The 10,091-nt window shown below is 39.2% G+C and overlaps 1 pseudogene; it reads left to right on the forward strand.

Moving 5' to 3' along the window:
- Window positions 1–8,920: 8,920 nt before the first annotated feature.
- On the forward strand, window positions 8,921–9,860 carry LOC114084536 (olfactory receptor 2L13-like; annotated as a pseudogene).
- Window positions 9,861–10,091: the final 231 nt, after the last annotated feature.

A 10,091-nucleotide genomic window follows, 5' to 3' on the forward strand; every position in this document is an offset into this window, starting at 1 on the left:
CTATAAACTTGCGCACATACATAAATTAGGTCATGTTCAGCACCAAATATTATGTTCTCCTCAGGTTTTTTGCCTCCAGAAAAAGAGAAAGAATTTGTAAGGACAGTTATTGAAACTGTCAGATTCTCCAATAGCTTTGAACTGGGGATTTAAACAATTCTCTTATTGGATTTCTCCCCACATTTTATTTAGTGCAAACAGAGAACTTACATAATCCACAAATATTAGATGATCATGTAAAATGTTGCCGCAAAAGTTTCATTTTAATATTTTTTTACTGTATAATAGATATACAGAATAGTGAGGGGCAGGCTGAAATTTTCATACATGTACAGAATATAATTTGCTACATTTCAGTCCCAGTACATCTTCTTTTCCTCCCCTCCTGCTTGTCCTCTTCCCCTTCCTCTAGTCTACTGGTCTTCCTTTCATTTATTGATTGGTTGACTGGTTGATTGTGCTTTATACATACATAAAGGCATTATTCATGGAGATGTGTTCGTACATCCACCTCCCACAATTTGGTCAGTTTTATTTCCTAGTTCCTCCCTTTCCCATTCCACTTCCCTAACCTTCATCCCCTTTGTCTCCCACTGATTTCCCCTCTCTTTTCAGGGAGTCATCTCTCTATTTTTTTTACTTCACTCTGACTTCAGCATATGAGAGAAAACACCCACCCTCAAGTATCAGAGTCTGCCTTATTTCAGTTTTCATGGTAGTTTCAGGTATATGCATTTACCAAGTAAAATAATTTCATTCTTCTTTATGCTGAACAAAGCCACATTTTCTCTATGCAGTTGTTTGTTCATGGGCCCCTGTATAGGGTTCCCAAACTAGACTTTTGTGAATTGTGCTGCCTTGCACATTGATAGGCATGTATCACTGCATGGTCATTTTAGTTCTTTTGCATAAATACCGAGAAGTGGGACAACTGGGTAATACGATGGTTTCATTCCTATACTTTTGAGGAATCTCCATGCTTTTTCCAAAAGTGGTTGTACTAATTTACAGTCCCTCCAAAATGTATGAATTTACTTTTTTCCCCACCTTCTCACCAAAAATTATTGTTGTTCATATTTTGGGTGATTGTTATATAGTCTTGATTTGCATTTCCCTGATTACTATGGATTTCTTCTGGTAGAGTTTCTTGTGTCTTCTAAGTGTAAGAAGATGTCCTCAGCAAAGAGAGATACATTCCCTTCTTCCTTACCTAGTTATATCTCTTTAATGACCTTCTCTTGCCTCAGCTAGAGTTTTAAAAACTATATTGAATAAGAGTGACAGTGGACATCCTTGTCCCATTCTTTATTTTAGAGGAGATGTGTTTGTTTTTTCTCCATTCTAGATGATAATGGCTTTGAATATGTCATATAGAGCTCTTAAAATTACAGTCAGTTTCTTCTATCCCTAGTTTCTCCAGTGTTTTAACCTTTATGGGTGCTACATTTTGTCAAAGGCTTTGCCTATATCTATTTAGGTGATCATGTGATTGTTGTCATTAATTCAGTTGATGTTATGAATTAAATATATTGACTGTGTATATTGAACCAAACTTGCATTCTTGAGATGAAACCCACTTGATCGTGGTGCAATATCTCCTAATGTAATTTTGAAGGCAGTCTGCTGATATTTTTAAGGATTTTAGTTTCTATGTTCTCTGGGTACATTAATCTATACTTTTCTTGATGTATCTTTGTCTGGTTTAGATATCAAAATGACACAGAGTTTATAGAATGAATTTTTCGAGTCTTCCCACTTTTTATATTTAATGGAATAACTTGAGGAAGATTGGTATTGGGTTTTCTTTAAAGGTCTAGTAGAACATGACTGAGAATCCATCTGAACGAGGGCAGTTCTTCATTGGAATGTTTTTAATTGCTATTTCTGTCTCATGGCTTGATATTGGTCTTTTCACATTTACCATATCATTATGGTTCAATTTGGGTAGCTGACAGTGTTAAAAATTTATCAGAATATTTTTAGATTTTATCATTTATTGGAGTACAAATTTTCAAAAGAATTTCTAATTATCCTGTGGATTTCAGCAATGTCTGTGGTAATATCTCCCTTTGTAGCTCAAATTTGGTTATTTGTGTCCTTTCTGTCTCTTTGAGTTAGTAAGTCTAAGGTTTATCCATCTTCTTTAGCTTTTCAAAGAACCAATTCTGTTGCATTCATCCTTTGCATTTTTATTCTCAATTTTTTGAATTATGGTTATCTTCTTAATTATTTCTTGCCTTCCACTGGTTTTGGAACTAGCTTGCTCTTTTTTCTCTGGGTATTTGATGTGTAACATGATTATTCATCTATGATCTTTCTATCTTCTTCTTCTTTTTTTATGTAAGCATCCAATGCTCTAAACTTTCTTATTATGACACTCATGCTGTCCCAGAGAATTTAATATATTGCATATATGTTCTAATTTGTTTCTATTTTTTCTTCTATGATCCATTCATTATTTAAATATATTGTTAACCTCCATGTGTATATCATTTCTATAATTTTTCTTGCTGTTCATTGTAATTTCATTCCTATATGATATGATGATAAGAAATATATCATTTTTTACATTTTCTAATATTTCCATTGTGACTTACTCAAATGAACACTCCTAAGTATTCCCTTCATCATGTTGATCCTTAGATCTCTAACCTAGGAAATCAGAGGATTCTGGTGAACATTACCAAATATCTCCTACAGCACTCCATCTTCTCCTGAGACTAATTCTAGGCAGCAGGCCAGAGCTGCAGAGCTGAGTGTGTTGGAGAATTTGCTCTCAGCTTGAATTGAGTCCATTTCTACATCAGCAAAGTCAGGTGTAATGGCTTAGGCTCCTGTCCCTGTGGGCTTGGACAATGGGGATCAATTAGGGTCAAAGGGAGGACATGTGAGGTTTGCTGGAGGAAGGTTGTGAACACCAAATGCAGCAGCTCAACCTTCGTTGCCCTTTGTAGAACCTGACGAAGTAAGTGTGGCATATCCTAGTTTGTTTGGGCTTTAACAAGGCAATAACAAAGGAAGATGTGTGAGCAACAACATAGGGAACACTCACAAGGTGAAGAGCTTTGTGATTTCAGCATAAAGATGATGGTAGAGGTGGGAGCAGAGAGCACTGAATGTGTTCTGAGGATTCCTTCCTGGTGCCCTTGACGTCTTGTGTCAGGAGAATTTGGTGAGAACCAGGGCTACTGCTCAGTGGCAGGACCTAGCTCCTTAGCCTGGTTAACTATGTGGGAACATTGCTGTTTAAACATTTTGAGTTCAATACACTGTCAGCGGGGATTCTTTTAATGATAAAGCTACTTCTCTTAAAATACAAAATCAAGCACTTCAGACAAGGTAAGTCAAGATGATACTATTGAACTCAGTTGATTTGGGTGAAATTTAAATGAGGGAAATAGTTTGGAGATGAGTTCACACACTTTTTGTTGTACAAAGAACAGAAAAGTGGTTTGTTATGGTGTTTCCTTAACCAACTGGAAAAACTAAGGGTGAATTTAAAGGTAAAATGAGGCCATGTGAACCTGTTAAAATTATACAACATGCTGCTCTCAAGGATTTGGAGCTTCGCTGGGACAACAAATGTCTCTGAGCCTGAGTCTTCTCAATGTTGAGCATATAGAAGGAAGAGAGGAGATGGACTCACATTCAGGACCTTCTATGTGCTGAACACACAGAGCTCACTTACTTCTGTCCTCAGAATTCTGATAGGAAAATGCTGATATTGAGTTATTTGAGGCTCAGACAAGTTGCTGGTTGTCTTGGGCTGATTCTCTAACATTTCAAAACTGTGCAATATTCATAACAATTGCAAGGTAAACTCAGGGTCCAACACTTGCTATGTTTACATGTATCAGGCTCTGTCAAATTGGATTTTCATTTTTTTCTATTTAAAAAATTCTATATATTTTAGCAATGGGCTTTGCAGGATGACTCACCTTGCAGCCACAGGAGTAGTTCTCTCCAAAGTATAATACAGCAAAAAATGTGGTGTTTAAATGATTCTGTTGTAAGAAATAAGATTCCATACCTAATTTAAAAAACAAAGTTGCTGGTAATCAATGAAAATAGTACCACCCAAAGGTTCCAGATCATAAGAGCTCAATTACAAGTTGTATAGTATCCTGAAAGTAATGATTCAGGCCCATTCTCTGAACACATGAAAATTTTTAATGTTGCAAAATTAGTTATTGTAGTAACTACCATCAAAACTATTTAATTTGTAAAGTATACATCACATAATCTAAATATAAATATGGACTACCTCCAAAAATGGCCCAAGGAAGGCATAAACAGCAGACTGAAATTAAACCTGGACTAAACAATGAAAGGCGGAAAGCACCACGAGTGGCTCTGTGTCCTCCAAGCCCGGGCTGTGTGTTAAGGATTGATTTATGAAATGATCTAGTCACACCTTGTTAGTTTGGTCGATGTTACTAATTTACTTCTGAAACTAATATTTCATTCAGTTGATGAGCAGATCTACTGAGAGCCTCTGAGCCGGAGGCAGAGACAGAGGATTCAATGGGTCCCACACTGTCCCTAAGCAGCACCCAGTTGTGCTGATGTGCCCAGGCCTCAGGATCCCTGGCATAGGTGGCTTCCTTTGTTAAACTAGGGTAGCCCAAGCTGTCCTCATTGCCCACTGCCTTGTCTCTGCCCTGGGCTCCTCCTCTCAGCTCTCTGCTCAACCAGAGCCTCCTGTGTGAGCTCCAGAAGGGGACCTGACCCCATGCCACACCCACTGGCCTCTCTCTTGGTCCAGAGCACAGTCTGAGTCCTCCCCTCCCTACACCCTTGACCTGGGGCCTGAGCTTCCAGAACTCTCTTGTCTCTGCTGCCCTGATGACCCTCCAGGACTGGTCCTGCTCTTAGTTTGTGCAGAGTGGTCCAGAGCCTGAGGGCCCCAGCAGCACCTCCTTGGAGTGGCTTCCTCAGTGTTGTTGCCCAGCTGTCCCTCTGTCCTTCCTCCCTGCTCTGTTGTTCTTGCTGTCACTAATTTGCACACAACTTGCAGCATGTGTTTGGGCTGCTGCTCTATTGTCTGTGTCACCCACTGAATACGAGCTCCAGAGTGTGGAATCTTGTGTATTTTAACCACTAAATCCTGTTGATGGCCAGCAGCACTGCCACACACAGAAGCAGTGAGCACATTTTGACGGGATGAATGGATCTCAGGGCTGGGCACGTTGTGTTTTCCTTCTCTGTGAGGTCAGAGCTCTGTCTCTAGACCTGCTGGAGGCACAGGAAGCCTGACATCTCACTGCTCTGCAGGTAAAGTGATGCTGTGCTCCTGTTGGCTTCCTGACCACCACTTTTTTACTCTCAGTGCTTGTCAAACTGACAGCTTTCAAAATGTGTCCCCTCTTATGTGAAAAGCTCTCCTTGGCAATTGTATTCCTGTTTACTAACGGTATATCAAGAAATCACTGCTTTTTACTTACTGAGATGAATTATGGCAACAAACTATTGGTTGCTTTTCTTTCCTGTCAAAAAATAATTAATCCAAATTAACATCCACAGTAGCCTGTGGCAGCATCCTGATGGAAGAGCTCAAACATAAATTGCAAATCTTTCTAAGACTAGACATATGGAGAAGTCAAACACATACCAGCGATATAAGAAATGTGACGTTCTCATTTTATGAATATTTGTGAGAATAAAAACAATGAAAACAAAATTGGCAGATCTGACATGGCACAAGGAGAAGAAGGGAGGCTGTGAATGGCTGAGAGGCACATGCACATTCCCAAAGAACAGCCTAAGCAACAATATCACTTAGGAGAGGAACTCACTCATTTTCCTCTCATTTTGGTTTCTTTACTCTAAATGATTAATAACTAATTATGGTTTTACTTTCCCTACATAATTAAGTCTGAACAAGGCAAGTGCACACATACGTAAGCTACAGTCAGGACACTGCCTTGGCTCACGTTCCTTCCTAGGTGAAGAGTTCAGCAGCAGAGCCAGCTCCTGCTTGTAACTTGGGAAACTAAAATGCAGGACAGGAAGAAACATTCTCTCCATGGCCCATGTGCCTGTCCTAGAATTAGGCCTGATCCTATGGAGGACAGTAATCATTACACCAATTACTTTGAATGCTTTACTGCCCACACAGTAAATCACTCACCAGTTACTAAATGTGCTATTGTGAAATGATTAGTAATATGATACCAAATCTCTTCCAAGGCATAACTGTATTTGAGAATGTTATTCTTCACATCCATGAATTCTTCTTATTATCGGGAAATAAAAAAAAAAAAACTTAGTGTCTAAATCACATTAAAATAAATGAAGTAATGAGAAGAATCTTTCATGTAAGTTATGTTACACGTCCAGGTTTCTTTTTTTTTTTTTTATTGTTGGTTGTTCAAACCATTACATAGTTCTTGATATATCATCTTTCACACTTTGCTTCAAGTGGGTTATGAACTCCCATTTTTAGCCCATATACAGATTGCAGAATCACATCAATTACACATCCATTGATTTACATATTGCCATACTAGTGACTGTCATTTTCTGCTACCTTTCCTATGCTCTACTATCCCCCCTCCCCTCCCCACCCCTCTTCTCTCTCTACCCCCTCTACTGACCTTCATTTCTCCCCCTTGTATTATTTTTCCCTTTCCCCTCATTTCCTCTTGTATGTTCTTGAGAAAAGGGAAATTCCAGGTTTCTTGTATACACAAAAAGTCTGTCCCTGTATGTGCTTCCATTATCCATACCCGCATTGTATTTCTGTTACTGTTCTAGTTCTAGCTTGCCATTGTGAATATAGAATTAAAAGATTGCACATGATTTAATCTGTCAACTTCATGTTATGTAATTTGCTTCCAAAAAGAAAGGGAAAATGTATATAAAAACCTTAATATTTGATATTAGTTTGTAAGGTTTTCACAATGAAAACCACATTAGGGAAGAGACAGTATCCAAAGAACATGCCACACTAAGGTTGATAATATAGGACTCATGATACCTTTACAACTTAAGAAAGATGCTTTTGAATGATGACCCACTTCTAGGACCAGCCAAACAGCTTCTGTTTAGGAGGTGAGCAGCATAGCTCTGGGAGAAGACCCTGGCTTACTCAGCTGCAGCAGTGCCAGTGGGGAGGGGAGAGCAAGCACTAAAGGTGTGGAGGAGGCAAGGTCACTGAGGATGCAGACTCAAGCACACAGGGCACTTCTGCGCCCCACAGGCCATGTCTGTGGTGAACCTGAGTGCTGAATTGGGGAGCTGGGAAAGCAGGATCCTGGCTTCCTCTGGGGCTGAACCTGGTGCATAGTTCTAGGAATGCTCCTGCCCAGCATTATCTAGGAAGGACTTCCTCAGTTCTTTCATTTGTATTTGTTGCATATGGGAGTAGAGTTTGTATTTCAATTTGAGATGGTTACCAGAAAGAACTGGGAAAGCAATTTTTAATTCCGATATCAAAATCTATTGAACAGTATTTTTTCACATATCCATTGGCCGATGTATTTCCACTATTGAGAAGTGTCTGTTTAATTCATTTGCCCATTTATTAATTGAGCTACTTTTGCTACTGTTTTGTGAGTTCTTTATGTATTCTAGATAATAATGTTAGAAGAACACCTAGCAAAGATTTTCTTCTATTCTCTCTTTCTTTCTTCACATTTCTTATCATTTCCTTTTTTGTGCAGAAAGTTTTTAATTTGATGGCACACCACTTATGAACTCTGAGTGTTATCTCCTGAGCTTTGAGGTCCTATTCAGAAAATTGTTGTCTCTGCCTGTATGCTGGAGTGTTGACCCCATGTTTTCTTCTAGTAAAGTTTCTGGTTTGATTCCTAGATCTTTGACACAATATGAGTTGAATTTTGTACAGAGTGAAAGATAAGGTTTTGTATCTTTTTTTTCCATATTGGATAACCAGTTTTTCCAGCACCATTTGTAGAAAAGACCATCTTTTCTCCAACATATGTTATTGGCACTGCATCAGAGATCAGATGAATAGAGATGTGTGGGCTTTTCCCTATGTCTTCTAGTGCGCCATTAGCAATTAGGATCATGTAAATTTAAACTACACTAAGATTTTACTTCACACCACTCAGAATGACAGTCATCAAGAATACAAAAATAATAAATGATAGAGAGGATGTGGGGAAAAGGAAACACTTTTACAGTTTGGGGATTGTTAATTAGTACAACAAAATGGAAAACAGTATGGAGGTTCCTCAAAAGACTAAGCACTGAACAACCATATGACCCAGCTCTACCACTCCTCAGTATTTATACTGAAGAATTAAAGTCATCATACTGCAGTGATATATGCATACCCATGTTTATAGCAGCACAATTCAAAATAGCCAAACTATGGAACCAGCTGTTTATCCAGCCATAAAGAAAAAAATAACTTTATTTAAAGAAAAATGGATAGAACTGGAGTTCATTATGTTATGGGAAAGAAGCCAAACTCTAAATATTGAGAGTCATGTTTTCCTTCATAAGTAGAAGCTAGAGAGAGAAAAGGAAAAGAAACTTAGGGGAAGTGGAAATCTCATGAAAATCAGACATCAGTAAGGAAAGGGACTGGGAAGTTGGAGGGAGGGAGAGATGGGGAATATTCTAGGGAGAGATTTCAGCCATATTGTATTTCAGCCTGTACAAACATGTAACAGCAAATGTCATCATTATGTCCAACTGTAATGCACCAATAAGAAATGGGGAAAAATACAGACACATATTAGCAACTACTACACACTCGTTATCTGAAGCATAAATTTACTTATATAAAAAAATCTATTGAACAGAATCTGTGGTGTTGTATGGATGACAATTCATTCAAAACAAACACTAATAAACTTAATTTCTTTTATTCTCTTTTTCTATTTGATCATGTTTATTGCTTAGTTTTGTTTTTATTTTTCTTTTAAGAAAATTAAAGCAGTGCCTTTTCATGGAGAAATGGAACCAAACTTCAAGTGATTTTATTTTGTTGGGATTGTTTCCTCAAAACCAAACTGGCCTCCTTCTCTTGCTCCTGATCATCTTTGTGTTTGTTCTTGCCTCAGTGGGGAACTCAGGGATGACTGCCCTCATCTTCTTGGACCCGCGGCTCCACACCCCCATGTACTTTCTCCTCAGCCAGCTCTCCCTCATGGACCTGATGTACATCTCCTCCACTGTCCCCAAGATGGCCATCAACTTCCTCTCTGGCCAGAAGAGCATCTCCTTCCTGGGCTGTGGTGTGCAAATGTTCTTCTTCCTGACCATGGCCGGCTCAGAAGGTTTAATCCTTGCCTCCATGGCCTATGACCGCTTTGTGGCCATATGCCACCCCCTCCACTACCCCACCCGCATGAGTAAAAGCATGTGTTTGAAGATGATCCTGGGGCCCTGGACACTGGGCTTCGTCAACTCCGTGGCACACACATTTTACATCTTTCATCTTCCTTACTGCAGGTCTAGGGCCATCAATCACTTTTTTTTGTGACATCCCAGCCATGGTTCCTCTGGCCTGTATGGACACCTGGGTCTATGAGTACATGGTGTTTGTGAGCACAGGCCTGTTTCTCATTGTTCCTTTCCTTGGCATCACTGTGTCCTATGGACTGGTCCTTTTTGCTGTCTTCCACATGCACTCAAAAGAGGGAAGAAGAAAGGCCTTCACCACGTGCGCCACACATTTAACCGTGGTGATATTTTACTACACACCTTTTGCCTACACTTATTTCCGACCAAAGAATCTCCGATCCCCGGCAGAGGATAAGAACCTGGCTGTCTTCTACACCATACTCACCCCCATGCTCAATCCCATCATCTACAGCCTGAGGAACAAGGAGGTGCTGGGGTCCATGGGAAGAGTGTGTGGGATGTTCTCCCCCAGGAAGAAGTGAGCATGGCTGTCCCTACTCCTCTGTATGGCTTCTCTTCATGCAGACTGAAACACCCTCATGCAGCACTGACCAACAGTACTATAGTGCAAATGATGCATGCCACTATGTGTCTCTAGTGACATTTATAAGTAAAATTAATTGAAATAATATATTGATCATTATAAACTAATATAATGATTAATATTTTAATTTAAAACAAAACATGCTAAAATTTACAATGCAAATATTAAT

The sequence above is a fragment of the Marmota flaviventris genome, assembly GCF_047511675.1.
Source record: "Marmota flaviventris isolate mMarFla1 chromosome 5 unlocalized genomic scaffold, mMarFla1.hap1 SUPER_5_unloc_1, whole genome shotgun sequence".
Taxonomy (NCBI): Eukaryota; Metazoa; Chordata; class Mammalia; order Rodentia; family Sciuridae; genus Marmota; species Marmota flaviventris.